This window comes from Pleurodeles waltl, unplaced genomic scaffold (assembly GCF_031143425.1).
Source record: "Pleurodeles waltl isolate 20211129_DDA unplaced genomic scaffold, aPleWal1.hap1.20221129 scaffold_332, whole genome shotgun sequence".
Lineage (NCBI taxonomy): Eukaryota > Metazoa > Chordata > Amphibia > Caudata > Salamandridae > Pleurodeles > Pleurodeles waltl.
In genome coordinates, this window is record NW_027150038.1 from 75,987 (window position 1) to 103,431 (window position 27,445).

Here is a 27,445-nt window from a genome sequence, read left to right on the forward strand (position 1 = left end):
TTCAGAATTGTGTGCTAGTCGCAAGACAGTGTTCAGGGGTTCATGGGTACTGCCTACTCCCAGCTGCCTCTCTGTCTTCTTCATGTAAATTGCAAGTCACGAGGAGGCACCATTGCCAATATGCTCCGCCCACCTAACCAAGAAACCTAGTTTGAGCTTGTCTGCCTGTGTTGTTGCAGGGGCAGTGTCTTCTTTGCCCAAAAGGTGGCAGGAGAGCCTCACTTCAAACGATAGAATCAACTGCTTAAGTAGAAACCAGCATGGTAGTTACTGTCATAAAGTGCAGCTCTAACAGAAGGTGTGCCTGAGACGCCCCTTCCAGTAATACACAGAATTTTGATTGAGGGCCCAGCCGATGGGTTGGTGGATTTCTCCTCACATGCCACAGCAGCTTCCAAAGCAGAGCAAGATTTAAGGGAAGAAAATACACCTGTCAGAAGTGGGATTTGAACCCACGCCACCATGAAGAGACCAGAAGGCTCATCTTCACTGAAGATCAAGCTCTCTTGAGTCTGGCGCCTTAGACCACTCGGCCATCCTGACAGCCAAAACAGTGTGCAGGTCGGACTCTTCAGTCTGCACTTGTTGATTTTGCCGCTTGCAATGTTCCTATCAAAGTCACAGCTTTAAAGGCCCCACAATATAACATGGCCAAGAAAAAAAAAAAAAAACAGAACAAGAAACAATGCACATGCACGACCACCGAGGGATGCAGATAACTTTTTAGCGTCCTGCAATAGTAAAGCACGTTTTACACAGGTCACAAGTTTTTAAAGGTCATTTCTGTCTAAGTGTGCATTGAGAGAGACTGAGGTTTTAGGGAGCAAACACAAAAGCTGCTGCTGCCAAGTGTTTCTGCCCGGTCTCGAACCGGGGACCTTTCGCGTGTGAGGCGAACGTGATAACCACTACACTACAGAAACAAGCTTGCTGGTTTGACTGAAGGAGCACAGTTCCCCTCATATGTTTGCACGATTTCCTCTATACTTTATCAGCAGTTGCTCGGAATGCGAGGGGTAAGTGTGAAAATTGCAGCGGTGTCAGCCAGCATGCATACACTCAGACGTCCTGAAAAATCCCACAGCTGCGGGCAGAGACAGACAAATATCTGATGCCTAAATGCCAGGAAGGAGAGCCTGGGAAATCATCACACAGGGCGCACTGAGAGCAAGCAGGAAGGAAGCCAAGGCATTGTAATCCATTTTTCGCCTGAGGCAAAAAATATGTTTTGCGCAACAATGCTTCGAGTGGAATGAGAAATGTTGAGGGGTTGTGTATTTTGAGCAGGATTTGATTGTTTTCCGCTAAAATGGGCTCGTCCGGGATTTGAACCTGGGACCTCTCGCACCCTAAGCGAGAATCATACCCCTAGACCAATGAGCCTGGGCACAGAAATGCAGCGGCTCCGACCCTGCTCGGAGGGTTGGTGACAGAGAGTGGGAGACTACATCCCAAAGCAAGAAACTGCGCATGGTGCTCTCTTCTGCAGTACGACTAGAGTCATTTGCATGGTCTTCATCGAACATGACATAAAAAGCCTCTATCCTTTAGACATTTTGGCCCAGATTTACAAGAAAATGACTAAGCGCGACGCTGTGCCAAATTTGCAAGCCCCACGCGCCGTCATTTTCAAAATGCAGGGAAGCGCCGTATTTAGTAGAATACAGCGCACCCCTGTGCTTCCCCCTGTGCTTCCCCCTGCGCCAGCTCTAAATTAGCTGCTGAGCGCCAACGCAGCCGTTCTTGCACCATGGTACAAGGATGACTGCGTTGAGGGGGAAATTGTTTTTGTGCAGGAAGGGACACCTTCCTGCCCAAAAAAAAAATCTTCAATGGTGATTTGCTCTTACTTCTATGTGTGCTGCAGAATGCATCACACATAGAAAGAGCAAAAACAAGGAGAAATGAAAACATTTCTCCTCAGTGCGCCACTCTAACGACACCCCTGGGATGGCGTTGGATTTTGGTGCTGACGCAGATTTACGCCAACTCCTAAATCTGGAGCAGCATCAAAATGCTATGGTGTTGCTGTGGCACACTCCCAACAACACCCATTGCACGCCCCTTCCAGGGAACGCGCTGCGTGCTAAGGGGCCGTATTTACAAGGTGGTGTTAAGCCACAAAAAGTGGCTGAACGCCATCTTGTAAATACCGCGCAGTGCATAGTGCCACCGGGGCGTCACTAAAAGTGATGCTCCGGTGGCGATAGGACCTTGTAAGTCTGGCACTTTATTTGCTCAAGGTGTGTGTTCTTGGTGAGGGCAGGAAAGCTATTTTCGCTCTCGTACCTTCCTTCCTTGGCTGGCTTGAATGCTGTAGGCTCAGGCTTCATTGCAAAGGTCAAACAGTGAGCAACTGACTGCCGTAAGCTGGCGCAACTCCTCTTGGTGAGCTGTGACAGATGCCCCAGGAGCGTAGTACCTCACGATGGTGAGGGATAGACACAGTCTCTTTTATCTCAGCTTGCCTGTCAGGTGAGGCAGGAAATGCAAATACTGTGAAAAAGCCCAGGGACTCGAACCAGGGACCTTTCGCATATGAGGTGCGCATGATAACCACTACACTAGACAAACAGACACACTTGCCGGCTTGCTTGATGTGGCTATGCATTGTACTGGAACCACCACACTATGGAAACAGACACACCTGCTTGCTTTATGTGGCTATGCATTGGACTGGGATGCAAGGATGAGGGCCAATGTTCATGACGCTCAAAGCTGAGCCTTCCGGAACACGATCTCTTCCCTTGGAAGAAAGGAACTGGGATCACTTTCATTCCAAGAGGTGATTTCAGAACTGGACCCGAAATTACCATGGAGAAGCACTGTGCATTTAATGTTCCTACGAGCACTGCTGCTCCAGCACAGAAAAGCAGTTGCAAAGAAATCTCGCATACCTTCATGATGCTGAACCGTGTCGACGCCAGTATAAAGCATGTATTGCATTGCAACATGACATCTTACAAGAGTGAAAAGCAGAAATACTCCTGTTTAAAACACAGACTGAACCTATAAAGGTAGTGGTTTGTCTGGGATTTGAACCGAGGTCCTCTCACACCCAAAGCAAGAATCATACCCCTATACCAACTAGACTGCCGCTGCATAGTCATTTGAAACATCTTCTGAAGTGTCTTTCCGAAAAGCAGGGCCATTTGGAGGCTCTCTCTCTCTAAGCGTGCCATAGCAATTGATGTTTTCTGTCAAGGATTTTTTGTTTGTCTCTAGCAAGGCAAGAGGTAGTCAAAATGCCCTGTGCCAGTGAGCTGAACTAGGGCACTGATGTGAAAAGCAGACCCTTTCTGGTAGTTGTAACCCGCTGCAAGTCAAGGACCCTTGCACCTTAGACTCCCAACCAGAAGCACTGAAGGGCCTGCTAGCTCTTGAGCCAGAGGAGCATGCCTCTTGGATTCAAGCACACTTGCTCGATCAGCGCTCGATCAGGCTTGATCAGGCGAGATTTATATTAGTGGCTCATAGGCCTGAAACACTCACCTGGGAGACGCAGGGTGGCTGATTTCCCGGAATGGCCCTTGATGGGGAAATCACCTCCTTTCCCCCGCCTCATTTCAGAATTGTGTGCTAGTCGCAAGACAGTGTTCAGGGGTTCATGGGTACTGCCTACTCCCAGCTGCCTCTCTGTCTTCTTCATGTAAATTGCAAGTCACGAGGAGGCACCATTGCCAATATGCTCCGCCCACCTAACCAAGAAACCTAGTTTGAGCTTGTCTGCCTGTGTTGTTGCAGGGGCAGTGTCTTCTTTGCCCAAAAGGTGGCAGGAGAGCCTCACTTCAAACGATAGAATCAACTGCTTAAGTAGAAACCAGCATGGTAGTTACTGTCATAAAGTGCAGCTCTAACAGAAGGTGTGCCTGAGACGCCCCTTCCAGTAATACACAGAATTTTGATTGAGGGCCCAGCCGATGGGTTGGTGGATTTCTCCTCACATGCCACAGCAGCTTCCAAAGCAGAGCAAGATTTAAGGGAAGAAAATACACCTGTCAGAAGTGGGATTTGAACCCACGCCTCCATGAAGAGACCAGAAGGTTCAGCTTCACTGAAGATAAAGCTCTCTTGAGTCTGGCGCCTTAGACCACTCGGCCATCCTGACAGCCAAAACAGTGTGCAGGTCGGACTCTTCAGTCTGCACTTGTTGATTTTGCCGCTTGCAATGTTCCTATCAAAGTCACAGCTTTAAAGGCCCCACAATATAACATGGCCAAGAAAAAAAAAAAAAAACAGAACAAGAAACAATGCACATGCACGACCACCAAGGGATGCAGATAACTTTTTAGCGTCCTGCAATAGTAAAGCACGTTTTACACAGGTCACAAGTTTTTAAAGGTCATTTCTGTCTAAGTGTGCATTGAGAGAGACTGAGGTTTTAGGGAGCAAACACAAAAGCTGCTTCTGCCAAGTGTTTCTGCCCGGTCTCGAACCGGGGACCTTCCGCGTGTGAGGCGAACATGATAACCACTACACTACAGAAACAAGCTTGCTGGTTTGACTGAAGGAGCACAGTTCCCCTCATATATTTGCACGATTTCCTCTATACTTTATCAGCAGTTGCTCGGAATGCGAGGGGTAAGTGTGAAAATTGCAGCGGTGTCAGCCAGCATGCATACACTCAGACGTCCTGAAAAATCCCACAGCTGCGGGCAGAGACAGACAAATATCTGATGCCTAAATGCCAGGAAGGAGAGCCTGTGAAATCATCACACAGGGCGCACTGAGAGCAAGCAGGAAGGAAGCCAAGGCATTGTAATCCATTTTTCGCCTGAGGCAAAAAATATGTTTTGCGCAACAATGCTTCGAGTGGAATGAGAAATGTTGAGGGGTTGTGTATTTTGAGCAGGATTTGATTGTTTTCCGCTAAAATGGGCTCGTCCGGGATTTGAACCTGGGACCTCTCGCACCCTAAGCGAGAATCATACCCCTAGACCAACGAGCCTGGGCACAGAAATGCAATGGCTCCGACCCTGCTCGGAGGGTTGGTGACAGAGAGTGGGAGACTACATCCCAAAGCAAGAAACTGCACATGGTGCTCTCTTCTGCAGTACGACTAGAGTCATTTGCATGGTCTTCATCGAACATGACATAAAAAGCCTCTATCCTTTAGACATTTTGGCCCAGATTTACAAGAAAATGACTAAGCGCGACGCTGTGCCAAATTTGCAAGCCCCACGCGCCGTCATTTTCAAAATGCACGGAAGCGCCGTATTTAGTAGAATACAGCGCACCCCTGTGCTTCCCCCTGCGCCAGCTCTAAATTAGCTGCTGAGCGCCAACGCAGCCGTTCTTGCACCATGGTACAAGGATAACTGCGTTGAGGGGGAAATTGTTTTTGTGCAGGAAGGGACACCTTCCTGCCCAAAAAAAAAATCTTCAATGGTGATTTGCTCTTACTTCTATGTGTGCTGCAGAATGCATCACACATAGAAAGAGCAAAAACAAGGAGAAATGAAAACATTTCTCCTCAGTGCGCCACTCTAACGACACCCCTGGGATGGCGTTGGATTTTGGTGCTGACGCAGATTTACGCCAACTCCTAAATCTGGAGCAGCATCAAAATGCTATGGTGTTGCTGTGGCACACTCCCAACAACACCCATTGCACGCCCCTTCCAGGGAACGCGCTGCGTGCTAAGGGGCCGTATTTACAAGGTGGTGTTAAGCCACAAAAAGTGGCTGAACGCCATCTTGTAAATACCGCGCAGTGCATAGTGCCACCGGGGCGTCACTAAAAGTGATGCTCCGGTGGCGATAGGACCTTGTAAGTCTGGCACTTTATTTGCTCAAGGTGTGTGTTCTTGGTGAGGGCAGGAAAGCTATTTTCGCTCTCGTACCTTCCTTCCTTGGCTGGCTTGAATGCTGTAGGCTCAGGCTTCATTGCAAAGGTCAAACAGTGAGCAACTGACTGCCGTAAACTGGCGCAACTCCTCTTGGTGAGCTGTGACAGATGCCCCAGGAGCGTAGTACCTCACGATGGTGAGGGATAGACACAGTCTCTTTTATCTCAGCTTGCCTGTCAGGTGAGGCAGGAAATGTAAATACTGTGAAAAAGCCCAGCGACTCGAACCAGGGACCTTTCGCATGTGAGGTGCGCATGATAACCACTACACTAGACAAACAGACACACTTGCCGGCTTGCTTCATGTGGCTATGCATTGTACTGGAACCACCACACTATGGAAACAGACACACCTGCTTGCTTTATGTGGCTATGCATTGGACTGGGATGCAAGGATGAGGGCCAATGTTCATGACGCTCAAAGCTGAGCCTTCCGGAACACGATCTCTTCCCTTGGAAGAAAGGAACTGGGATAACTTTCATTCCAAGAGGTGATTTCAGAACTGGACCCGAAATTACCATGGAGAAGCACTGTGCATTTAATGTTCCTACGAGCACTGCTGCTCCAGCACAGAAAAGCAGTTGCAAAGAAATCTTGCATACCTTCATGATGCTGAACCGTCTCGACGCCAGTATAAAGCATGTATTGCATTGCAACATGACATCTTACAAGAGTGAAAAGCAGAAATACTCCTGTTTAAAACACAGACTGAACCTATAAAGGTAGGGGTTTGTCTGGGATTTGAACCGAGGTCCTCTCACACCCGAAGCAAGAATCATACCCCTATACCAACTAGACTGCCGCTGCATAGTCATTTGAAACATCTTCTGAAGCGTCTTTCCGAAAAGCAGGGCCATTTGGAGGCTCTCTCTCTCTAAGCGTGCCATAGCAATTGATGTTTTCTGTCAAGGATTTTTTGTTTGTCTCTAGCAAGGCAAGAGGTAGTCAAAATGCCCTGTGCCAGTGAGCTGAACTAGGGCACTGATGTGAAAAGCAGACCCTTTCTGGTAGTTGTAACCCGCTGCAAGTCATGGACCCTTGCACCTTAGACTTCCCAACCAGAAGCACTGATGGGCCTGCTAGCTCTTGAGCCAGAGGAGCATGCCTCTTGGATTCAAGCACACTTGCTCGATCAGCGCTCGATCAGGCGAGATTTATATTAGTGGCTCATAGGCCTGAAACACTCACCTGGGAGACGCAGGGTGGCTGATTTCCCGGAATGGCCCTTGATGGGGAAATCACCTCCTTTCCCCCGCCTCATTTCAGAATTGTGTGCTAGTCGCAAGACAGTGTTCAGGGGTTCATGGGTACTGCCTACTCCCAGCTGCCTCTCTGTCTTCTTCATGTAAATTGCAAGTCACGAGGAGGCACCATTGCCAATATGCTCCGCCCACCTAACCAAGAAACCTAGTTTGAGCTTGTCTGCCTGTGTTGTTGCAGGGGCAGTGTCTTCTTTGCCCAAAAGGTGGCAGGAGAGCCTCACTTCAAACGATAGAATCAACTGCTTAAGTAGAAACCAGCATGGTAGTTACTGTCATAAAGTGCAGCTCTAACAGAAGGTGTGCCTGAGACGCCCCTTCCAGTAATACACAGAATTTTGATTGAGGGCCCAGCCGATGGGTTGGTGGATTTCTCCTCACTTCCAAAGCAGAGCAAGATTTAAGGGAAGAAAATACACCTGTCAGAAGTGGGATTTGAACCCACGCCTCCATGAAGAGACCAGAAGGCTCAGCTTCACTGAAGATCAAGCTCTCTTGAGTCTGGCGCCTTAGACCACTCGGCCATCCTGACAGCCAAAACAGTGTGCAGGTCGGACTCTTCAGTCTGCACTTGTTGATTTTGCCGCTTGCAATGTTCCTATCAAAGTCACAGCTTTAAAGGCCCCACAATATAACATGGCCAAGAAAAAAAAAAAAAACAGAACAAGAAACAATGCACATGCACGACCACCGAGGGATGCAGATAACTTTTTAGCGTCCTGCAATAGTAAAGCACGTTTTACACAGGTCACAAGTTTTTAAAGGTCATTTCTGTCTAAGTGTGCATTGAGAGAGACTGAGGTTTTAGGGAGCAAACACAAAAGCTGCTGCTGCCAAGTGTTTCTGCCCGGTCTCGAACCGGGGACCTTTCGCATGTGAGGCGAACGTGATAACCACTACACTACAGAAACAAGCTTGCTGGTTTGACTGAAGGAGCACAGTTCCCCTCATATGTTTGCACGATTTCCTCTATACTTTATCAGCAGTTGCTCGGAATGCGAGGGGTAAGTGTGAAAATTGCAGCGGTGTCAGCCAGCATGCATACACTCAGACGTCCTGAAAAATCCCACAGCTGCGGGCAGAGACAGACAAATATCTGATGCCTAAATGCCAGGAAGGAGAGCCTGTGAAATCATCACACAGGGCGCACTGAGAGCAAGCAGGAAGGAAGCCAAGGCATTGTAATCCATTTTTCGCCTGAGGCAAAAAATATGTTTTGCGCAACAATGCTTCGAGTGGAATGAGAAATGTTGAGGGGTTGTGTATTTTGAGCAGGATTTGATTGTTTTCCGCTAAAATGGGCTCGTCCGGGATTTGAACCTGGGACTTCTCGCACCCTAAGCGAGAATCATACCCCTAGACCAACGAGCCTGGGCACAGAAATGCAACAGCTCCGACCCTGCTCGGAGGGTTGGTGACAGAGAGTGGGAGACTACATCCCAAAGCAAGAAACTGCACATGGTGCTCTCTTCTGCAGTACGACTAGAGTCATTTGCATGGTCTTCATCGAACATGACATAAAAAGCCTCTATCCTTTAGACATTTTGGCCCAGATTTACAAGAAAATGACTAAGCGCGACGCTGTGCCAAATTTGCAAGCCCCACGCGCCGTCATTTTCAAAATGCAGGGAAGCGCCGTATTTAGTAGAATACAGCGCACCCCTGTGCTTCCCCCTGCGCCAGCTCTAAATTAGCTGCTGAGCGCCAACGCAGCCGTTCTTGCACCATGGTACAAGGATGACTGCGTTGAGGGGGAAATTGTTTTTGTGCAGGAAGGGACACCTTCCTGCCCAAAAAAAAAATCTTCAATGGTGATTTGCTCTTACTTCTATGTGTGCTGCAGAATGCATCACACATAGAAAGAGCAAAAACAAGGAGAAATGAAAACATTTCTCCTCAGTGCGCCACTCTAACGACACCCCTGGGATGGCGTTGGATTTTGGTGCTGACGCAGATTTACGCCAACTCCTAAATCTGGAGCAGCATCAAAATGCTATGGTGTTGCTGTGGCACACTCCCAACAACACCCATTGCACGCCCCTTCCAGGGAACGCGCTGCGTGCTAAGGGGCCGTATTTACAAGGTGGTGTTAAGCCACAAAAAGTGGCTGAACGCCATCTTGTAAATACCGCGCAGTGCATAGTGCCACCGGGGCGTCACTAAAAGTGATGCTCCGGTGGCGATAGGACCTTGTAAGTCTGGCACTTTATTTGCTCAAGGTGTGTGTTCTTGGTGAGGGCAGGAAAGCTATTTTCGCTCTCGTACCTTCCTTCCTTGGCTGGCTTGAATGCTGTAGGCTCAGGCTTCATTGCAAAGGTCAAACAGTGAGCAACTGACTGCCGTAAGCTGGCGCAACTCCTCTTGGTGAGCTGTGACAGATGCCCCAGGAGCGTAGTACCTCACGATGGTGAGGGATCGACACAGTCTCTTTTATCTCAGCTTGCCTGTCAGGTGAGGCAGGAAATGCAAATACTGTGAAAAAGCCCAGCGACTCGAACCAGGGACCTTTCGCATGTGAGGTGCGCATGATAACCACTACACTAGACAAACAGACACACTTGCCGGCTTGCTTCATGTGGCTATGCATTGTACTGGAACCACCACACTATGGAAACAGACACACCTGCTTGCTTTATGTGGCTATGCATTGGACTGGGATGCAAGGATGAGGGCCAATGTTCATGACGCTCAAAGCTGAGCCTTCCGGAACACGATCTCTTCCCTTGGAAGAAAGGAACTGGGATCACTTTCATTCCAAGAGGTGATTTCAGAACTGGACCCGAAATTACCATGGAGAAGCACTGTGCATTTAATGTTCCTACGAGCACTGCTGCTCCAGCAAAGAAAAGCAGTTGCAAAGAAATCTCGCATACCTTCATGATGCTGAACCGTCTCGACGCCAGTATAAAGCATGTATTGCATTGCAACATGACATCTTACAAGAGTGAAAAGCAGAAATACTCCTGTTTAAAACACAGACTGAACCTATAAAGGTAGGGGTTTGTCTGGGATTTGAACCGAGGTCCTCTCACACCCGAAGCGAGAATCATACCCCTATACCAACTAGACTGCCGCTGCATAGTCATTTGAAACATCTTCTGAAGCGTCTTTCCGAAAAGCAGGGCCATTTGGAGGCTCTCTCTCTCTAAGCGTGCCATAGCAATTGATGTTTTCTGTCAAGGATTTTTTGTTTGTCTCTAGCAAGGCAAGAGGTAGTCAAAATGCCCTGTGCCAGTGAGCTGAACTAGGGCACTGATGTGAAAAGCAGACCCTTTCTGGTAGTTGTAACCCGCTGCAAGTCATGGACCCTTGCACCTTAGACTTCCCAACCAGAAGCACTGATGGGCCTGCTAGCTCTTGAGCCAGAGGAGCATGCCTCTTGGATTCAAGCACACTTGCTCGATCAGCGCTCGATCAGGCGAGATTTATATTAGTGGCTCATAGGCCTGAAACACTCACCTGGGAGACGCAGGGTGGCTGATTTCCCGGAATGGCCCTTGATGGGGAAATCACCTCCTTTCCCCCGCCTCATTTCAGAATTGTGTGCTAGTCGCAAGACAGTGTTCAGGGGTTCATGGGTACTGCCTACTCCCAGCTGCCTCTCTGTCTTCTTCATGTAAATTGCAAGTCACGAGGAGGCACCATTGCCAATATGCTCCGCCCACCTAACCAAGAAACCTAGTTTGAGCTTGTCTGCCTGTGTTGTTGCAGGGGCAGTGTCTTCTTTGCCCAAAAGGTGGCAGGAGAGCCTCACTTCAAACGATAGAATCAACTGCTTAAGTAGAAACCAGCATGGTAGTTACTGTCATAAAGTGCAGCTCTAACAGAAGGTGTGCCTGAGACGCCCCTTCCAGTAATACACAGAATTTTGATTGAGGGCCCAGCCGATGGGTTGGTGGATTTCTCCTCACATGCCACAGCAGCTTCCAAAACAGAGCAAGATTTAAGGGAAGAAAATACACCTGTCAGAAGTGGGATTTGAACCCACGCCTCCATGAAGAGACCAGAAGGCTCAGCTTCACTGAAGATCAAGCTCTCTTGAGTCTGGCGCCTTAGACCACTCGGCCATCCTGACAGCCAAAACAGTGTGCAGGTCGGACTCTTCAGTCTGCACTTGTTGATTTTGCCGCTTGCAATGTTCCTATCAAAGTCACAGCTTTAAAGGCCCCACAATATAACATGGCCAAGAAAAAAAAAAAAAAACAGAACAAGAAACAATGCACATGCACGACCACCGAGGGATGCAGATAACTTTTTAGCGTCCTGCAATAGTAAAGCACGTTTTACACAGGTCACAAGTTTTTAAAGGTCATTTCTGTCTAAGTGTGCATTGAGAGAGACTGAGGTTTTAGGGAGCAAACACAAAAGCTGCTGCTGCCAAGTGTTTCTGCCCGGTCTCGAACCGGGGACCTTTCGCGTGTGAGGCAAACGTGATAACCACTACACTACAGAAACAAGCTTGCTGGTTTGACTGAAGGAGCACAGTTCCCCTCATATGTTTGCACGATTTCCTCTATACTTTATCAGCAGTTGCTCGGAATGCGAGGGGTAAGTGTGAAAATTGCAGCGGTGTCAGCCAGCATGCATACACTCAGACGTCCTGAAAAATCCCACAGCTGCGGGCAGAGACAGACAAATATCTGATGCCTAAATGCCAGGAAGGAGAGCCTGTGAAATCATCACACAGGGCGCACTGAGAGCAAGCAGGAAGGAAGCCAAGGCATTGTAATCCATTTTTCGCCTGAGGCAAAAAATATGTTTTGCGCAACAATGCTTCGAGTGGAATGAGAAATGTTGAGGGGTTGTGTATTTTGAGCAGGATTTGATTGTTTTCCGCTAAAATGGGCTCGTCCGGGATTTGAACGTGGGACCTCTCGCACCCTAAGCGAGAATCATACCCCTAGACCAACGAGCCTGGGCACAGAAATGCAACGGCTCCGACCCTGCTCGGAGGGTTGGTGACAGAGAGTGGGAGACTACATCCCAAAGCAAGAAACTGCACATGGTGCTCTCTTCTGCAGTACGACTAGAGTCATTTGCATGGTCTTCATCGAACATGACATAAAAAGCCTCTATCCTTTAGACATTTTGGCCCAGATTTACAAGAAAATGACTAAGCGCGATGCTGTGCCAAATTTGCAAGCCCCACGCGCCGTCATTTTCAAAATGCAGGGAAGCGCCGTATTTAGTAGAATACAGCGCACCCCTGTGCTTCCCCCTGCGCCAGCTCTAAATTAGCTGCTGAGCGCCAGCGCAGCCGTTCTTGCACCATGGTACAAGGATGACTGCGTTGAGGGGGAAATTGTTTTTGTGCAGGAAGGGACACCTTCCTGCCCAAAAAAAAAATCTTCAATGGTGATTTGCTCTTACTTCTATGTGTGCTGCAGAATGCATCACACATAGAAAGAGCAAAAACAAGGAGAAATGAAAACATTTCTCCTCAGTGCGCCACTCTAACGACACCCCTGGGATGGCGTTGGATTTTGGTGCTGACGCAGATTTACGCCAACTCCTAAATCTGGAGCAGCATCAAAATGCTATGGTGTTGCTGTGGCACACTCCCAACAACACCCATTGCACGCCCCTTCCAGGGAACGCGCTGCGTGCTAAGGGGCCGTATTTACAAGGTGGTGTTAAGCCACAAAAAGTGGCTGAACGCCATCTTGTAAATACCGCGCAGTGCATAGTGCCACCGGGGCGTCACTAAAAGTGATGCTCCGGTGGCGATAGGACCTTGTAAGTCTGGCACTTTATTTGCTCAAGGTGTGTGTTCTTGGTGAGGGCAGGAAAGCTATTTTCGCTCTCGTACCTTCCTTCCTTGGCTGGCTTGAATGCTGTAGGCTCAGGCTTCATTGCAAAGGTCAAACAGTGAGCAACTGACTGCCGTAAGCTGGCGCAACTCCTCTTGGTGAGCTGTGACAGATGCCCCAGGAGCGTAGTACCTCACGATGGTGAGGGATAGACACAGTCTCTTTTATCTCAGCTTGCCTGTCAGGTGAGGCAGGAAATGCAAATACTGTGAAAAAGCCCAGCGACTCGAACCAGGGACCTTTCGCATGTGAGGTGCGCATGATAACCACTACACTAGACAAACAGACACACTTGCCGGCTTGCTTGATGTGGCTATGCATTGTACTGGAACCACCACACTATGGAAACAGACACACCTGCTTGCTTTATGTGGCTATGCATTGGACTGGGATGCAAGGATGAGGGCCAATGTTCATGACGCTCAAAGCTGAGCCTTCCGGAACACGATCTCTTCCCTTGGAAGAAAGGAACTGGGATCACTTTCATTCCAAGAGGTGATTTCAGAACTGGACCCGAAATTACCATGGAGAAGCACTGTGCATTTAATGTTCCTACGAGCACTGCTGCTCCAGCAAAGAAAAGCAGTTGCAAAGAAATCTCGCATACCTTCATGATGCTGAACCGTCTCGACGCCAGTATAAAGCATGTATTGCATTGCAACATGACATCTTACAAGAGTGAAAAGCAGAAATACTCCTGTTTAAAACACAGACTGAACCTATAAAGGTAGGGGTTTGTCTGGGATTTGAACCGAGGTCCTCTCACACCCGAAGCGAGAATCATACCCCTATACCAACTAGACTGCCGCTGCATAGTCATTTGAAACATCTTCTGAAGCGTCTTTCCGAAAAGCAGGGCCATTTGGAGGCTCTCTCTCTCTAAGCGTGCCATAGCAATTGATGTTTTCTGTCAAGGATTTTTTGTTTGTCTCTAGCAAGGCAAGAGGTAGTCAAAATGCCCTGTGCCAGTGAGCTGAACTAGGGCACTGATGTGAAAAGCAGACCCTTTCTGGTAGTTGTAACCCGCTGCAAGTCATGGACCCTTGCACCTTAGACTTCCCAACCAGAAGCACTGATGGGCCTGCTAGCTCTTGAGCCAGAGGAGCATGCCTCTTGGATTCAAGCACACTTGCTCGATCAGCGCTCGATCAGGCGAGATTTATATTAGTGGCTCATAGGCCTGAAACACTCACCTGGGAGACGCAGGGTGGCTGATTTCCCGGAATGGCCCTTGATGGGGAAATCACCTCCTTTCCCCCGCCTCATTTCAGAATTGTGTGCTAGTCGCAAGACAGTGTTCAGGGGTTCATGGGTACTGCCTACTCCCAGCTGCCTCTCTGTCTTCTTCATGTAAATTGCAAGTCACGAGGAGGCACCATTGCCAATATGCTCCGCCCACCTAACCAAGAAACCTAGTTTGAGCTTGTCTGCCTGTGTTGTTGCAGGGGCAGTGTCTTCTTTGCCCAAAAGGTGGCAGGAGAGCCTCACTTCAAACGATAGAATCAACTGCTTAAGTAGAAACCAGCATGGTAGTTACTGTCATAAAGTGCAGCTCTAACAGAAGGTGTGCCTGAGACGCCCCTTCCAGTAATACACAGAATTTTGATTGAGGGCCCAGCCGATGGGTTGGTGGATTTCTCCTCACATGCCACAGCAGCTTCCAAAACAGAGCAAGATTTAAGGGAAGAAAATACACCTGTCAGAAGTGGGATTTGAACCCACGCCTCCATGAAGAGACCAGAAGGCTCAGCTTCACTGAAGATCAAGCTCTCTTGAGTCTGGCGCCTTAGACCACTCGGCCATCCTGACAGCCAAAACAGTGTGCAGGTCGGACTCTTCAGTCTGCACTTGTTGATTTTGCCGCTTGCAATGTTCCTATCAAAGTCACAGCTTTAAAGGCCCCACAATATAACATGGCCAAGAAAAAAAAAAAAAAACAGAACAAGAAACAATGCACATGCACGACCACCGAGGGATGCAGATAACTTTTTAGCGTCCTGCAATAGTAAAGCACGTTTTACACAGGTCACAAGTTTTTAAAGGTCATTTCTGTCTAAGTGTGCATTGAGAGAGACTGAGGTTTTAGGGAGCAAACACAAAAGCTGCTGCTGCCAAGTGTTTCTGCCCGGTCTCGAACCGGGGACCTTTCGCGTGTGAGGCAAACGTGATAACCACTACACTACAGAAACAAGCTTGCTGGTTTGACTGAAGGAGCACAGTTCCCCTCATATGTTTGCACGATTTCCTCTATACTTTATCAGCAGTTGCTCGGAATGCGAGGGGTAAGTGTGAAAATTGCAGCGGTGTCAGCCAGCATGCATACACTCAGACGTCCTGAAAAATCCCACAGCTGCGGGCAGAGACAGACAAATATCTGATGCCTAAATGCCAGGAAGGAGAGCCTGTGAAATCATCACACAGGGCGCACTGAGAGCAAGCAGGAAGGAAGCCAAGGCATTGTAATCCATTTTTCGCCTGAGGCAAAAAATATGTTTTGCGCAACAATGCTTCGAGTGGAATGAGAAATGTTGAGGGGTTGTGTATTTTGAGCAGGATTTGATTGTTTTCCGCTAAAATGGGCTCGTCCGGGATTTGAACGTGGGACCTCTCGCACCCTAAGCGAGAATCATACCCCTAGACCAACGAGCCTGGGCACAGAAATGCAACGGCTCCGACCCTGCTCGGAGGGTTGGTGACAGAGAGTGGGAGACTACATCCCAAAGCAAGAAACTGCACATGGTGCTCTCTTCTGCAGTACGACTAGAGTCATTTGCATGGTCTTCATCGAACATGACATAAAAAGCCTCTATCCTTTAGACATTTTGGCCCAGATTTACAAGAAAATGACTAAGCGCGATGCTGTGCCAAATTTGCAAGCCCCACGCGCCGTCATTTTCAAAATGCAGGGAAGCGCCGTATTTAGTAGAATACAGCGCACCCCTGTGCTTCCCCCTGCGCCAGCTCTAAATTAGCTGCTGAGCGCCAGCGCAGCCGTTCTTGCACCATGGTACAAGGATGACTGCGTTGAGGGGGAAATTGTTTTTGTGCAGGAAGGGACACCTTCCTGCCCAAAAAAAAAATCTTCAATGGTGATTTGCTCTTACTTCTATGTGTGCTGCAGAATGCATCACACATAGAAAGAGCAAAAACAAGGAGAAATGAAAACATTTCTCCTCAGTGCGCCACTCTAACGACACCCCTGGGATGGCGTTGGATTTTGGTGCTGACGCAGATTTACGCCAACTCCTAAATCTGGAGCAGCATCAAAATGCTATGGTGTTGCTGTGGCACACTCCCAACAACACCCATTGCACGCCCCTTCCAGGGAACGCGCTGCGTGCTAAGGGGCCGTATTTACAAGGTGGTGTTAAGCCACAAAAAGTGGCTGAACGCCATCTTGTAAATACCGCGCAGTGCATAGTGCCACCGGGGCGTCACTAAAAGTGATGCTCCGGTGGCGATAGGACCTTGTAAGTCTGGCACTTTATTTGCTCAAGGTGTGTGTTCTTGGTGAGGGCAGGAAAGCTATTTTCGCTCTCGTACCTTCCTTCCTTGGCTGGCTTGAATGCTGTAGGCTCAGGCTTCATTGCAAAGGTCAAACAGTGAGCAACTGACTGCCGTAAGCTGGCGCAACTCCTCTTGGTGAGCTGTGACAGATGCCCCAGGAGCGTAGTACCTCACGATGGTGAGGGATAGACACAGTCTCTTTTATCTCAGCTTGCCTGTCAGGTGAGGCAGGAAATGCAAATACTGTGAAAAAGCCCAGCGACTCGAACCAGGGACCTTTCGCATGTGAGGTGCGCATGATAACCACTACACTAGACAAACAGACACACTTGCCGGCTTGCTTGATGTGGCTATGCATTGTACTGGAACCACCACACTATGGAAACAGACACACCTGCTTGCTTTATGTGGCTATGCATTGGACTGGGATGCAAGGATGAGGGCCAATGTTCATGACGCTCAAAGCTGAGCCTTCCGGAACACGATCTCTTCCCTTGGAAGAAAGGAACTGGGATCACTTTCATTCCAAGAGGTGATTTCAGAACTGGACCCGAAATTACCATGGAGAAGCACTGTGCATTTAATGTTCCTACGAGCACTGCTGCTCCAGCACAGAAAAGCAGTTGCAAAGAAATCTCGCATACCTTCATGATGCTGAACCGTGTCGACGCCAGTATAAAGCATGTATTGCATTGCAACATGACATCTTACAAGAGTGAAAAGCAGAAATACTCCTGTTTAAAACACAGACTGAACCTATAAAGGTAGTGGTTTGTCTGGGATTTGAAGCGAGGTCCTCTCACACCCAAAGCGAGAATCATACCCCTATACCAACTAGACTGCCGCTGCATAGTCATTTGAAACATCTTCTGAAGTGTCTTTCCGAAAAGCAGGGCCATTTGGAGGCTCTCTCTCTCTAAGCGTGCCATAGCAATTGATGTTTTCTGTCAAGGATTTTTTGTTTGTCTCTAGCAAGGCAAGAGGTAGTCAAAATGCCCTGTGCCAGTGAGCTGAACTAGGGCACTGATGTGAAAAGCAGACCCTTTCTGGTAGTTGTAACCCGCTGCAAGTCAAGGACCCTTGCACCTTAGACTCCCAACCAGAAGCACTGAAGGGCCTGCTAGCTCTTGAGCCAGAGGAGCATGCCTCTTGGATTCAAGCACACTTGCTCGATCAGCGCTCGATCAGGCTTGATCAGGCGAGATTTATATTAGTGGCTCATAGGCCTGAAACACTCACCTGGGAGACGCAGGGTGGCTGATTTCCCGGAATGGCCCTTGATGGGGAAATCACCTCCTTTCCCCCGCCTCATTTCAGAATTGTGTGCTAGTCGCAAGACAGTGTTCAGGGGTTCATGGGTACTGCCTACTCCCAGCTGCCTCTCTGTCTTCTTCATGTAATTTGCAAGTCACGAGGAGGCACCATTGCCAATATGCTCCGCCCACCTAACCAAGAAACCTAGTTTGAGCTTGTCTGCCTGTGTTGTTGCAGGGGCAGTGTCTTCTTTGCCCAAAAGGTGGCAGGAGAGCCTCACTTCAAACGATAGAATCAACTGCTTAAGTAGAAACCAGCATGGTAGTTACTGTCATAAAGTGCAGCTCTAACAGAAGGTGTGCCTGAGACGCCCCTTCCAGTAATACACAGAATTTTGATTGAGGGCCCAGCCGATGGGTTGGTGGATTTCTCCTCACTTCCAAAGCAGAGCAAGATTTAAGGGAAGAAAATACACCTGTCAGAAGTGGGATTTGAACCCACGCCTCCATGAAGAGACCAGAAGGCTCAGCTTCACTGAAGATCAAGCTCTCTTGAGTCTGGCGCCTTAGACCACTCGGCCATCCTGACAGCCAAAACAGTGGGCAGGTCGGACTCTTCAGTCTGCACTTGTTGATTTTGCCGCTTGCAATGTTCCTATCAAAGTCACAGCTTTAAAGGCCCCACAATATAACATGGCCAAGAAAAAAAAAAAAAAACAGAACAAGAAACAATGCACATGCACGACCACCGAGGGATGCAGATAACTTTTTAGCGTCCTGCAATAGTAAAGCACGTTTTACACAGGTCACAAGTTTTTAAAGGTCATTTCTGTCTAAGTGTGCATTGAGAGAGACTGAGGTTTTAGGGAGCAAACACAAAAGCTGCTGCTGCCAAGTGTTTCTGCCCGGTCTCGAACCGGGGACCTTTCGCATGTGAGGCGAACGTGATAACCACTACACTACAGAAACAAGCTTGCTGGTTTTACTGAAGGAGCACAGTTCCCCTCATATGTTTGCACGATTTCCTCTATACTTTATCAGCAGTTGCTCGGAATGCGAGGGGTAAGTGTGAAAATTGCAGCGGTGTCAGCCAGCATGCATACACTCAGACGTCCTGAAAAATCCCACAGCTGCGGGCAGAGACAGACAAATATCTGATGCCTAAATGCCAGGAAGGAGAGCCTGTGAAATCATCACACAGGGCGCACTGAGAGCAAGCAGGAAGGAAGCCAAGGCATTGTAATCCATTTTTCGCCTGAGGCAAAAAATATGTTTTGCGCAACAATGCTTCGAGTGGAATGAGAAATGTTGAGGGGTTGTGTATTTTGAGCAGGATTTGATTGTTTTCCGCTAAAATGGGCTCGTCCGGGATTTGAACCTGGGACTTCTCGCACCCTAAGCGAGAATCATACCCCTAGTCCAACGAGCCTGGGCACAGAAATGCAACAGCTCCGACCCTGCTCGGAGGGTTGGTGACAGAGAGTGGGAGACTACATCCCAAAGCAAGAAACTGCACATGGTGCTCTCTTCTGCAGTACGACTAGAGTCATTTGCATGGTCTTCATCGAACATGACATAAAAAGCCTCTATCCTTTAGACATTTTGGCCCAGATTTACAAGAAAATGACTAAGCGCGACGCTGTGCCAAATTTGCAAGCCCCACGCGCCGTCATTTTCAAAATGCAGGGAAGCGCCGTATTTAGTAGAATACAGCGCACCCCTGTGCTTCCCCCTGCGCCAGCTCTAAATTAGCTGCTGAGCGCCAACGCAGCCGTTCTTGCACCATGGTACAAGGATGACTGCGTTGAGGGGGAAATTGTTTTTGTGCAGGAAGGGACACCTTCCTGCCCAAAAAAAAAATCTTCAATGGTGATTTGCTCTTACTTCTATGTGTGCTGCAGAATGCATCACACATAGAAAGAGCAAAAACAAGGAGAAATGAAAACATTTCTCCTCAGTGCGCCACTCTAACGACACCCCTGGGATGGCGTTGGATTTTGGTGCTGACGCAGATTTACGCCAACTCCTAAATCTGGAGCAGCATCAAAATGCTATGGTGTTGCTGTGGCACACTCCCAACAACACCCATTGCACGCCCCTTCCAGGGAACGCGCTGCGTGCTAAGGGGCCGTATTTACAAGGTGGTGTTAAGCCACAAAAAGTGGCTGAACGCCATCTTGTAAATACCGCGCAGTGCATAGTGCCACCGGGGCGTCACTAAAAGTGATACTCCGGTGGCGATAGGACCTTGTAAGTCTGGCACTTTATTTGCTCAAGGTGTGTGTTCTTGGTGAGGGCAGGAAAGCTATTTTCGCTCTCGTACCTTCCTTCCTTGGCTGGCTTGAATGCTGTAGGCTCAGGCTTCATTGCAAAGGTCAAACAGTGAGCAACTGACTGCCGTAAGCTGGCGCAACTCCTCTTGGTGAGCTGTGACAGATGCCCCAGGAGCGTAGTACCTCACGATGGTGAGGGATCGACACAGTCTCTTTTATCTCAGCTTGCCTGTCAGGTGAGGCAGGAAATGCAAATACTGTGAAAAAGCCCAGCGACTCGAACCAGGGACCTTTCGCATGTGAGGTGCGCATGATAACCACTACACTAGACAAACAGACACACTTGCCGGCTTGCTTCATGTGGCTATGCATTGTACTGGAACCACCACACTATGGAAACAGACACACCTGCTTGCTTTATGTGGCTATGCATTGGACTGGGATGCAAGGATGAGGGCCAATGTTCATGACGCTCAAAGCTGAGCCTTCCGGAACACGATCTCTTCCCTTGGAAGAAAGGAACTGGGATCACTTTCATTCCAAGAGGTGATTTCAGAACTGGACCCGAAATTACCATGGAGAAGCACTGTGCATTTAATGTTCCTACGAGCACTGCTGCTCCAGCACAGAAAAGCAGTTGCAAAGAAATCTCACATACCTTCATGATGCTGAACCGTCTCGACGCCAGTATAAAGCATGTATTGCATTGCAACATGACATCTTACAAGAGTGAAAAGCAGAAATACTCCTGTTTAAAACACAGACTGAACCTATAAAGGTAGGGGTTTGTCTGGGATTTGAACCGAGGTCCTCTCACACCCGAAGCGAGAATCATACCCCTATACCAACTAGACTGCCGCTGCATAGTCATTTGAAACATCTTCTGAAGCGTCTTTCCGAAAAGCAGGGCCATTTGGAGGCTCTCTCTCTTTAAGCGTGCCATAGCAATTGATGTTTTCTGTCAAGGATTTTTTGTTTGTCTCTAGCAAGGCAAGAGGTAGTCAAAATGCCCTGTGCCAGTGAGCTGAACTAGGGCACTGATGTGAAAAGCAGACCCTTTCTGGTAGTTGTAACCCGCTGCAAGTCATGGACCCTTGCACCTTAGACTTCCCAACCAGAAGCACTGATGGGCCTGCTAGCGCTTGAGCCAGAGGAGCATGCCTCTTGGATTCAAGCACACTTGCTCGATCAGCGCTCGATCACGCGAGATTTATATTAGTGGCTCATAGGCCTGAAACACTCACCTGGGAGACGCAGGGTGGCTGATTTCCCGGAATGGCCCTTGATGGGGAAATCACCTCCTTTCCCCGCCTCATTTCAGAATTGTGTGCTAGTCGCAAGACAGTGTTCAGGGGTTCATGGGTACTGCCTACTCCCAGCTGCCTCTCTGTCTTCTTCATGTAAATTGCAAGTCACGAGGAGGCACCATTGCCAATATGCTCCGCCCACCTAACCAAGAAACCTAGTTTGAGCTTGTCTGCCTGTGTTGTTGCAGGGGCAGTGTCTTCTTTGCCCAAAAGGTGGCAGGAGAGCCTCACTTCAAACAATAGAATCAACTGCTTAAGTAGAAACCAGCATGGTAGTTACTGTCATAAAGTGCAGCTCTAACAGAAGGTGTGCCTGAGACGCCCCTTCCAGTAATACACAGAATTTTGATTGAGGGCCCAGCCGATGGGTTGGTGGATTTCTCCTCACATGCCACAGCAGCTTCCAAAGATAGTGGTGTGAGGAGCTGGCTCTGCAAGCAGAGTAAGATTTAAGGGAAGAAAATACACCTGTCAGAAGTGGGATTTGAACCCACGCCTCCATGAAGAGACCAGAAGGCTCAGCTTCACTGAAGATCAAGCTCTCTTGAGTCTGGCGCCTTAGACCACTCGGCCATCCTGACAGCCAAAACAGTGGGCAGGTCGGACTCTTCAGTCTGCACTTGTTGATTTTGCCGCTTGCAATGTTCCTATCAAACTCACAGCTTTAAAGGCCCCACAATATAACATGGCCAAGAAAAAAAAAAAAAACAGAACAAGAAACAATGCACATGCACGACCACCGAGGGATGCAGATAACTTTTTAGCGTCCTGCAATAGTAAAGCACGTTTTACACAGGTCACAAGTTTTTAAAGGTCATTTCTGTCTAAGTGTGCATTGAGAGAGACTGAGGTTTTAGGGAGCAAACACAAAAGCTGCTGCTGCCAAGTGTTTCTGCCCGGTCTCGAACCGGGGACCTTCCGCGTGTGAGGCGAACGTGATAACCACTACACTACAGAAACAAGCTTGCTGGTTTGACTGAAGGAGCACAGTTCCCCTCATATGTTTGCACGATTTCCTCTATACTTTATCAGCAGTTGCTCGGAATGCGAGGGGTAAGTGTGAAAATTGCAGCGGTGTCAGCCAGCATGCATACACTCAGACGTCCTGAAAAATCCCACAGCTGCGGGCAGAGACAGACAAATATCTGATGCCTAAATGCCAGGAAGGAGAGCCTGTGAAATCATCACACAGGGCGCACTGAGAGCAAGCAGGAAGGAAGCCAAGGCATTGTAATCCATTTTTCGCCTGAGGCAAAAAATATGTTTTGCGCAACAATGCTTCGAGTGGAATGAGAAATGTTGAGGGGTTGTGTATTTTGAGCAGGATTTGATTGTTTTCCGCTAAAATGGGCTCGTCCGGGATTTGAACCTGGGACCTCTCGCACCCTAAGCGAGAATCATACCCCTAGACCAACGAGCCTGGCCACAGAAATGCAACGGCTCCGACCCTGCTCGGAGGGTTGGTGACAGAGAGTGGGAGACTACATCCCAAAGCAAGAAACTGCACATGGTGCTCTCTTCTGCAGTACGACTAGAGTCATTTGCATGGTCTTCATCGAACATGACATAAAAAGCCTCTATCCTTTAGACATTTTGGCCCAGATTTACAAGAAAATGACTAAGCGCGACGCTGTGCCAAATTTGCAAGCCCCACGCGCCGTCATTTTCAAAATGCAGGGAAGCGCCGTATTTAGTAGAATACAGCGCACCCCTGTGCTTCCCCCTGCGCCAGCTCTAAATTAGCTGCTGAGCTCCAACGCAGCCGTTCTTGCACCATGGTACAAGGATGACTGCGTTGAGGGGGAAATTGTTTTTGTGCAGGAAGGGACACCTTCCTGCCCAAAAAAAAAATCTTCAATGGTGATTTGCTCTTACTTCTATGTGTGCTGCAGAATGCATCACACATAGAAAGAGCAAAAACAAGGAGAAATGAAAACATTTCTCCTCAGTGCGCCACTCTAACGACACCCCTGGGATGGCGTTGGATTTTGGTGCTGACGCAGATTTACGCCAACTCCTAAATCTGGAGCAGCATCAAAATGCTATGGTGTTGCTGTGGCACACTCCCAACAACACCCATTGCACGCCCCTTCCAGGGAACGCGCTGCGTGCTAAGGGGCCGTATTTACAAGGTGGTGTTAAGCCACAAAAAGTGGCTGAACGCCATCTTGTAAATACCGCGCAGTGCATAGTGCCACCGGGGCGTCACTAAAAGTGATGCTCCGGTGGCGATAGGGCCTTGTAAGTCTGGCACTTTATTTGCTCAAGGTGTGTGTTCTTGGTGAGGGCAGGAAAGCTATTTTCGCTCTCGTACCTTCCTTCCTTGGCTGGCTTGAATGCTGTAGGCTCAGGCTTCATTGCAAAGGTCAAACAGTGAGCAACTGACTGCCGTAAGCTGGCGCAACTCCTCTTGGTGAGCTGTGACAGATGCCCCAGGAGCGTAGTACCTCACGATGGTGAGGGATAGACACAGTCTCTTTTATCTCAGCTTGCCTGTCAGGTGAGGCAGGAAATGCAAATACTGTGAAAAAGCCCAGCGACTCGAACCAGGGACCTTTCGCATGTGAGGTGCGCATGATAACCACTACACTAGACAAACAGACACACTTGCCGGCTTGCTTCATGTGGCTATGCATTGTACTGGAACCACCACATTATGGAAACAGACACACCTGCTTGCTTTATGTGGCAATGCATTGGACTGGGATGCAAGGATGAGGGCCAATGTTCATGACGCTCAAAGCTGAGCCTTCCGGAACACGATCTCTTCCCTTGGAAGAAAGGAACTGGGATCACTTTCATTCCAAGAGGTGATTTCAGAACTGGACCCGAAATTACCATGGAGAAGCACTGTGCATTTAATGTTCCTACGAGCACTGCTGCTCCAGCACAGAAAAGCAGCTGCAAAGAAATCTCGCATACCTTCATGATGCTGAACCGTCTCGACGCCAGTATAAAGCATGTATTGCATTGCAACATGACATCTTACAAGAGTGAAAAGCAGAAATACTCCTGTTTAAAATACAGACTGAACCTATAAAGGTAGGGGTTTGTCTGGGATTTGAACCGAGGTCCTCTCACACCCGAAGCGAGAATCATACCCCTATACCAACTAGACTGCCGCTGCATAGTCATTTGAAACATCTTCTGAAGCGTCTTTCCGAAAAGCAGGGCCATTTGGAGGCTCTCTCTCTCTAAGCGTGCCATAGCAATTGATGTTTTCTGTCAAGGATTTTTTGTTTGTCTCTAGCAAGGCAAGAGGTAGTCAAAATGCCCTGTGCCAGTGAGCTGAACTAGGGCACTGATGTGAAAAGCAGACCCTTTCTGGTAGTTGTAACCCGCTGCAAGTCATGGACCCTTGCACCTTAGACTTCCCAACCAGAAGCACTGATGGGCCTGCTAGCTCTTGAGCCAGAGGAGCATGCCTCTTGGATTCAAGCACACTTGCTCGATCAGCGCTCGATCAGGCGAGATTTATATTAGTGGCTCATAGGCCTGAAACACTCACCTGGGAGACGCAGGGTGGCTGATTTCCCGGAATGGCCCTTGATGGGGAAATCACCTCCTTTCCCCCGCCTCATTTCAGAATTGTGTGCTAGTCGCAAGACAGTGTTCAGGGGTTCATGGGTACTGCCTACTCCCAGCTGCCTCTCTGTCTTCTTCATGTAAATTGCAAGTCACGAGGAGGCACCATTGCCAATATGCTCCGCCCACCTAACCAAGAAACCTAGTTTGAGCTTGTCTGCCTGTGTTGTTGCAGGGGCAGTGTCTTCTTTGCCCAAAAGGTGGCAGGAGAGCCTCACTTCAAAGAATAGAATCAACTGCTTAAGTAGAAACCAGCATGGTAGTTACTGTCATAAAGTGCAGCTCTAATAGAAGGTGTGCCTGAGACGCCCCTTCCAGTAATACACAGAATTTTGATTGAGGGCCCAGCCGATGGGTTGGTGGATTTCTCCTCACATGCCACAGCAGCTTCCAAAGATAGTGGTGTGAGGAGCTGGCTCTGCAAGCAGAGTAAGATTTAAGGGAAGAAAATACACCTGTCAGAAGTGGGATTTGAACCCACGCCTCCATGAAGAGACCAGAAGGCTCAGCTTCACTGAAGATCAAGCTCTCTTGAGTCTGGCGCCTTAGACCACTCGGCCATCCTGACAGCCAAAACAGTGTGCAGGTCGGACTCTTCAGTCTGCACTTGTTGATTTTGCCGCTTGCAATGTTCCTATCAAAGTCACAGCTTTAAAGGCCCCACAATATAACATGGCCAAGAAAAAAAAAAAAAAACAGAACAAGAAACAATGCACATGCACGACCACCGAGGGATGCAGATAACTTTTTAGCGTCCTGCAATAGTAAAGCACGTTTTACACAGGTCACAAGTTTTTAAAGGTCATTTCTGTCTAAGTGTGCATTGAGAGAGACTGAGGTTTTAGGGAGCAAACACAAAAGCTGCTGCTGCCAAGTGTTTCTGCCCGGTCTCGAACCGGGGACCTATCGCGTGTGAGGCGAACGTGATAACCACTACACTACAGAAACAAGCTTGCTGGTTTGACTGAAGTAGCACAGTTCCCCTCATATGTTTGCACGATTTCCTCTATACTTTATCAGCAGTTGCTCGGAATGCGAGGGGTAAGTGTGAAAATTGCAGCGGTGTCAGCCAGCATGCATACACTCAGACGTCCTGAAAAATCCCACAGCTGCGGGCAGAGACAGACAAATATCTGATGCCTAAATGCCAGGAAGGAGAGCCTGTGAAATCATCACACAGGGCGCACTGAGAGCAAGCAGGAAGGAAGCCAAGGCATTGTAATCCATTTTTCGCCTGAGGCAAAAAATATGTTTTGCGCAACAATGCTTCGAGTGGAATGAGAAATGTTGAGGGGTTGTGTATTTTGAGCAGGATTTGATTGTTTTCCGCTAAAATGGGCTCGTCCGGGATTTGAACCTGGGACCTCTCGCACCCTAAGCGAGAATCATACCCCTAGACCAACGAGCCTGGGCACAGAAATGCAACGGCTCCGACCCTGCTCGGAGGGTTGGTGACAGAGAGTGGGAGACTACATCCCAAAGCAAGAAACTGCACATGGTGCTCTCTTCTGCAGTACGACTAGAGTCATTTGCATGGTCTTCATCGAACATGACATAAAAAGCCTCTATCCTTTAGACATTTTGGCCCATATTTACAAGAAAATGACTAAGCGCGACGCTGTGCCAAATTTGCAAGCCCCACGCGCCGTCATTTTCAAAATGCATGGAAGCGCCGTATTTAGTAGAATACAGCGCACCCCTGTGCTTCCCCCTGCGCCAGCTCTAAATTAGCTGCTGAGCGCCAACGCAGCCGTTCTTGCACCATGGTACAAGGATGACTGCGTTGAGGGGGAAATTGTTTATGTGCAGGAAGGGACACCTTCCTGCCCAAAAAAAAAATCTTCAATGGTGATTTGCTCTTAATTCTATGTGTGCTGCAGAATGCATCACACATAGAAAGAGCAAAAACAAGGAGAAATGAAAATATTTCTCCTCAGTGCGCCACTCTAACGACACCCCTGGGATGGCGTTGGATTTTGGTGCTGACGCAGATTTACGCCAACTCCTAAATCTGGAGCAGCATCAAAATGCTATGGTGTTGCTGTGGCACACTCCCAACAACACCCATTGCACGCCCCTTCCAGGGAACGCGCTGCGTGCTAAGGGGCCGTATTTACAAGGTGGTGTTAAGCCACAAAAAGTGGCTGAACGCCATCTTGTAAATACCGCGCAGTGCATAGTGCCACTGGGGCGTCACTAAAAGTGATGCTCCGGTGGCGATAGGACCTTGTAAGTCTGGCACTTTATTTGCTCAAGGTGTGTGTTCTTGGTGAGGGCAGGAAAGGTATTTTCGCTCTCGTACCTTCCTTCCTTGGCTGGCTTGAATGCTGTAGGCTCAGGCTTCATTGCAAAGGTCAAACAGTGAGCAACTGACTGCCGTAAGCTGGCGCAACTCCTCTTGGTGAGCTGTGACAGATGCCCCAGGAGCATAGTACCTCACGATGGTGAGGGATAGACACAGTCTCTTTTATCTCAGCTTGCCTGTCAGGTGAGGCAGGAAATGCAAATACTGTGAAAAAGCCCAGCGACTCGAACCAGGGACCTTTCGCATGTGAGGTGCGCATGATAACCACTACACTAGACAAACAGACACACTTGCCGTC

The 27,445-nt window shown here is 48.7% G+C and overlaps 15 non-coding genes across 15 annotated transcripts; all 15 read right to left on the reverse strand.

Annotated features, from left to right (window-relative positions):
- Positions 1-850: 850 nt before the first annotated feature.
- On the reverse strand, positions 851-923 carry TRNAV-CAC (transfer RNA valine (anticodon CAC)). The gene has a single exon. It is a non-coding gene; the product is annotated as a tRNA-Val (tRNA).
- Positions 924-3,996: 3,073 nt separating this feature from the next.
- On the reverse strand, positions 3,997-4,108 carry TRNAL-CAA (transfer RNA leucine (anticodon CAA)). Its single transcript has 2 exons — positions 4,071-4,108; positions 3,997-4,042 (listed from the first exon to the last, which is right to left on the reverse strand). It is a non-coding gene; the product is annotated as a tRNA-Leu (tRNA).
- Positions 4,109-4,415: 307 nt separating this feature from the next.
- Positions 4,416-4,488, reverse strand: TRNAV-CAC (transfer RNA valine (anticodon CAC)). Its single transcript has one exon. It is a non-coding gene; the product is annotated as a tRNA-Val (tRNA).
- A 3,039-nt stretch (positions 4,489-7,527) lies between these two features.
- Positions 7,528-7,639, reverse strand: TRNAL-CAA (transfer RNA leucine (anticodon CAA)). The gene is made up of 2 exons: positions 7,602-7,639; positions 7,528-7,573 (listed from the first exon to the last, which is right to left on the reverse strand). It is a non-coding gene; the product is annotated as a tRNA-Leu (tRNA).
- A 306-nt stretch (positions 7,640-7,945) lies between these two features.
- TRNAV-CAC (transfer RNA valine (anticodon CAC)) lies at positions 7,946-8,018 on the reverse strand. Its single transcript has one exon. It is a non-coding gene; the product is annotated as a tRNA-Val (tRNA).
- A 3,052-nt stretch (positions 8,019-11,070) lies between these two features.
- On the reverse strand, positions 11,071-11,182 carry TRNAL-CAA (transfer RNA leucine (anticodon CAA)). Its single transcript has 2 exons — positions 11,145-11,182; positions 11,071-11,116 (listed from the first exon to the last, which is right to left on the reverse strand). It is a non-coding gene; the product is annotated as a tRNA-Leu (tRNA).
- A 307-nt stretch (positions 11,183-11,489) lies between these two features.
- TRNAV-CAC (transfer RNA valine (anticodon CAC)) lies at positions 11,490-11,562 on the reverse strand. Its single transcript has one exon. It is a non-coding gene; the product is annotated as a tRNA-Val (tRNA).
- A 3,052-nt stretch (positions 11,563-14,614) lies between these two features.
- On the reverse strand, positions 14,615-14,726 carry TRNAL-CAA (transfer RNA leucine (anticodon CAA)). Its single transcript has 2 exons — positions 14,689-14,726; positions 14,615-14,660 (listed from the first exon to the last, which is right to left on the reverse strand). It is a non-coding gene; the product is annotated as a tRNA-Leu (tRNA).
- A 307-nt stretch (positions 14,727-15,033) lies between these two features.
- On the reverse strand, positions 15,034-15,106 carry TRNAV-CAC (transfer RNA valine (anticodon CAC)). Its single transcript has one exon. It is a non-coding gene; the product is annotated as a tRNA-Val (tRNA).
- Positions 15,107-18,154: 3,048 nt separating this feature from the next.
- On the reverse strand, positions 18,155-18,266 carry TRNAL-CAA (transfer RNA leucine (anticodon CAA)). The gene is made up of 2 exons: positions 18,229-18,266; positions 18,155-18,200 (listed from the first exon to the last, which is right to left on the reverse strand). It is a non-coding gene; the product is annotated as a tRNA-Leu (tRNA).
- A 307-nt stretch (positions 18,267-18,573) lies between these two features.
- On the reverse strand, positions 18,574-18,646 carry TRNAV-CAC (transfer RNA valine (anticodon CAC)). The gene has a single exon. It is a non-coding gene; the product is annotated as a tRNA-Val (tRNA).
- A 3,080-nt stretch (positions 18,647-21,726) lies between these two features.
- Positions 21,727-21,838, reverse strand: TRNAL-CAA (transfer RNA leucine (anticodon CAA)). The gene is made up of 2 exons: positions 21,801-21,838; positions 21,727-21,772 (listed from the first exon to the last, which is right to left on the reverse strand). It is a non-coding gene; the product is annotated as a tRNA-Leu (tRNA).
- Positions 21,839-22,144: 306 nt separating this feature from the next.
- Positions 22,145-22,217, reverse strand: TRNAV-CAC (transfer RNA valine (anticodon CAC)). Its single transcript has one exon. It is a non-coding gene; the product is annotated as a tRNA-Val (tRNA).
- Positions 22,218-25,298: 3,081 nt separating this feature from the next.
- On the reverse strand, positions 25,299-25,410 carry TRNAL-CAA (transfer RNA leucine (anticodon CAA)). Its single transcript has 2 exons — positions 25,373-25,410; positions 25,299-25,344 (listed from the first exon to the last, which is right to left on the reverse strand). It is a non-coding gene; the product is annotated as a tRNA-Leu (tRNA).
- Positions 25,411-25,717: 307 nt separating this feature from the next.
- Positions 25,718-25,790, reverse strand: TRNAV-CAC (transfer RNA valine (anticodon CAC)). Its single transcript has one exon. It is a non-coding gene; the product is annotated as a tRNA-Val (tRNA).
- Between the last annotated feature and the right edge of the window lie 1,655 nt (positions 25,791-27,445).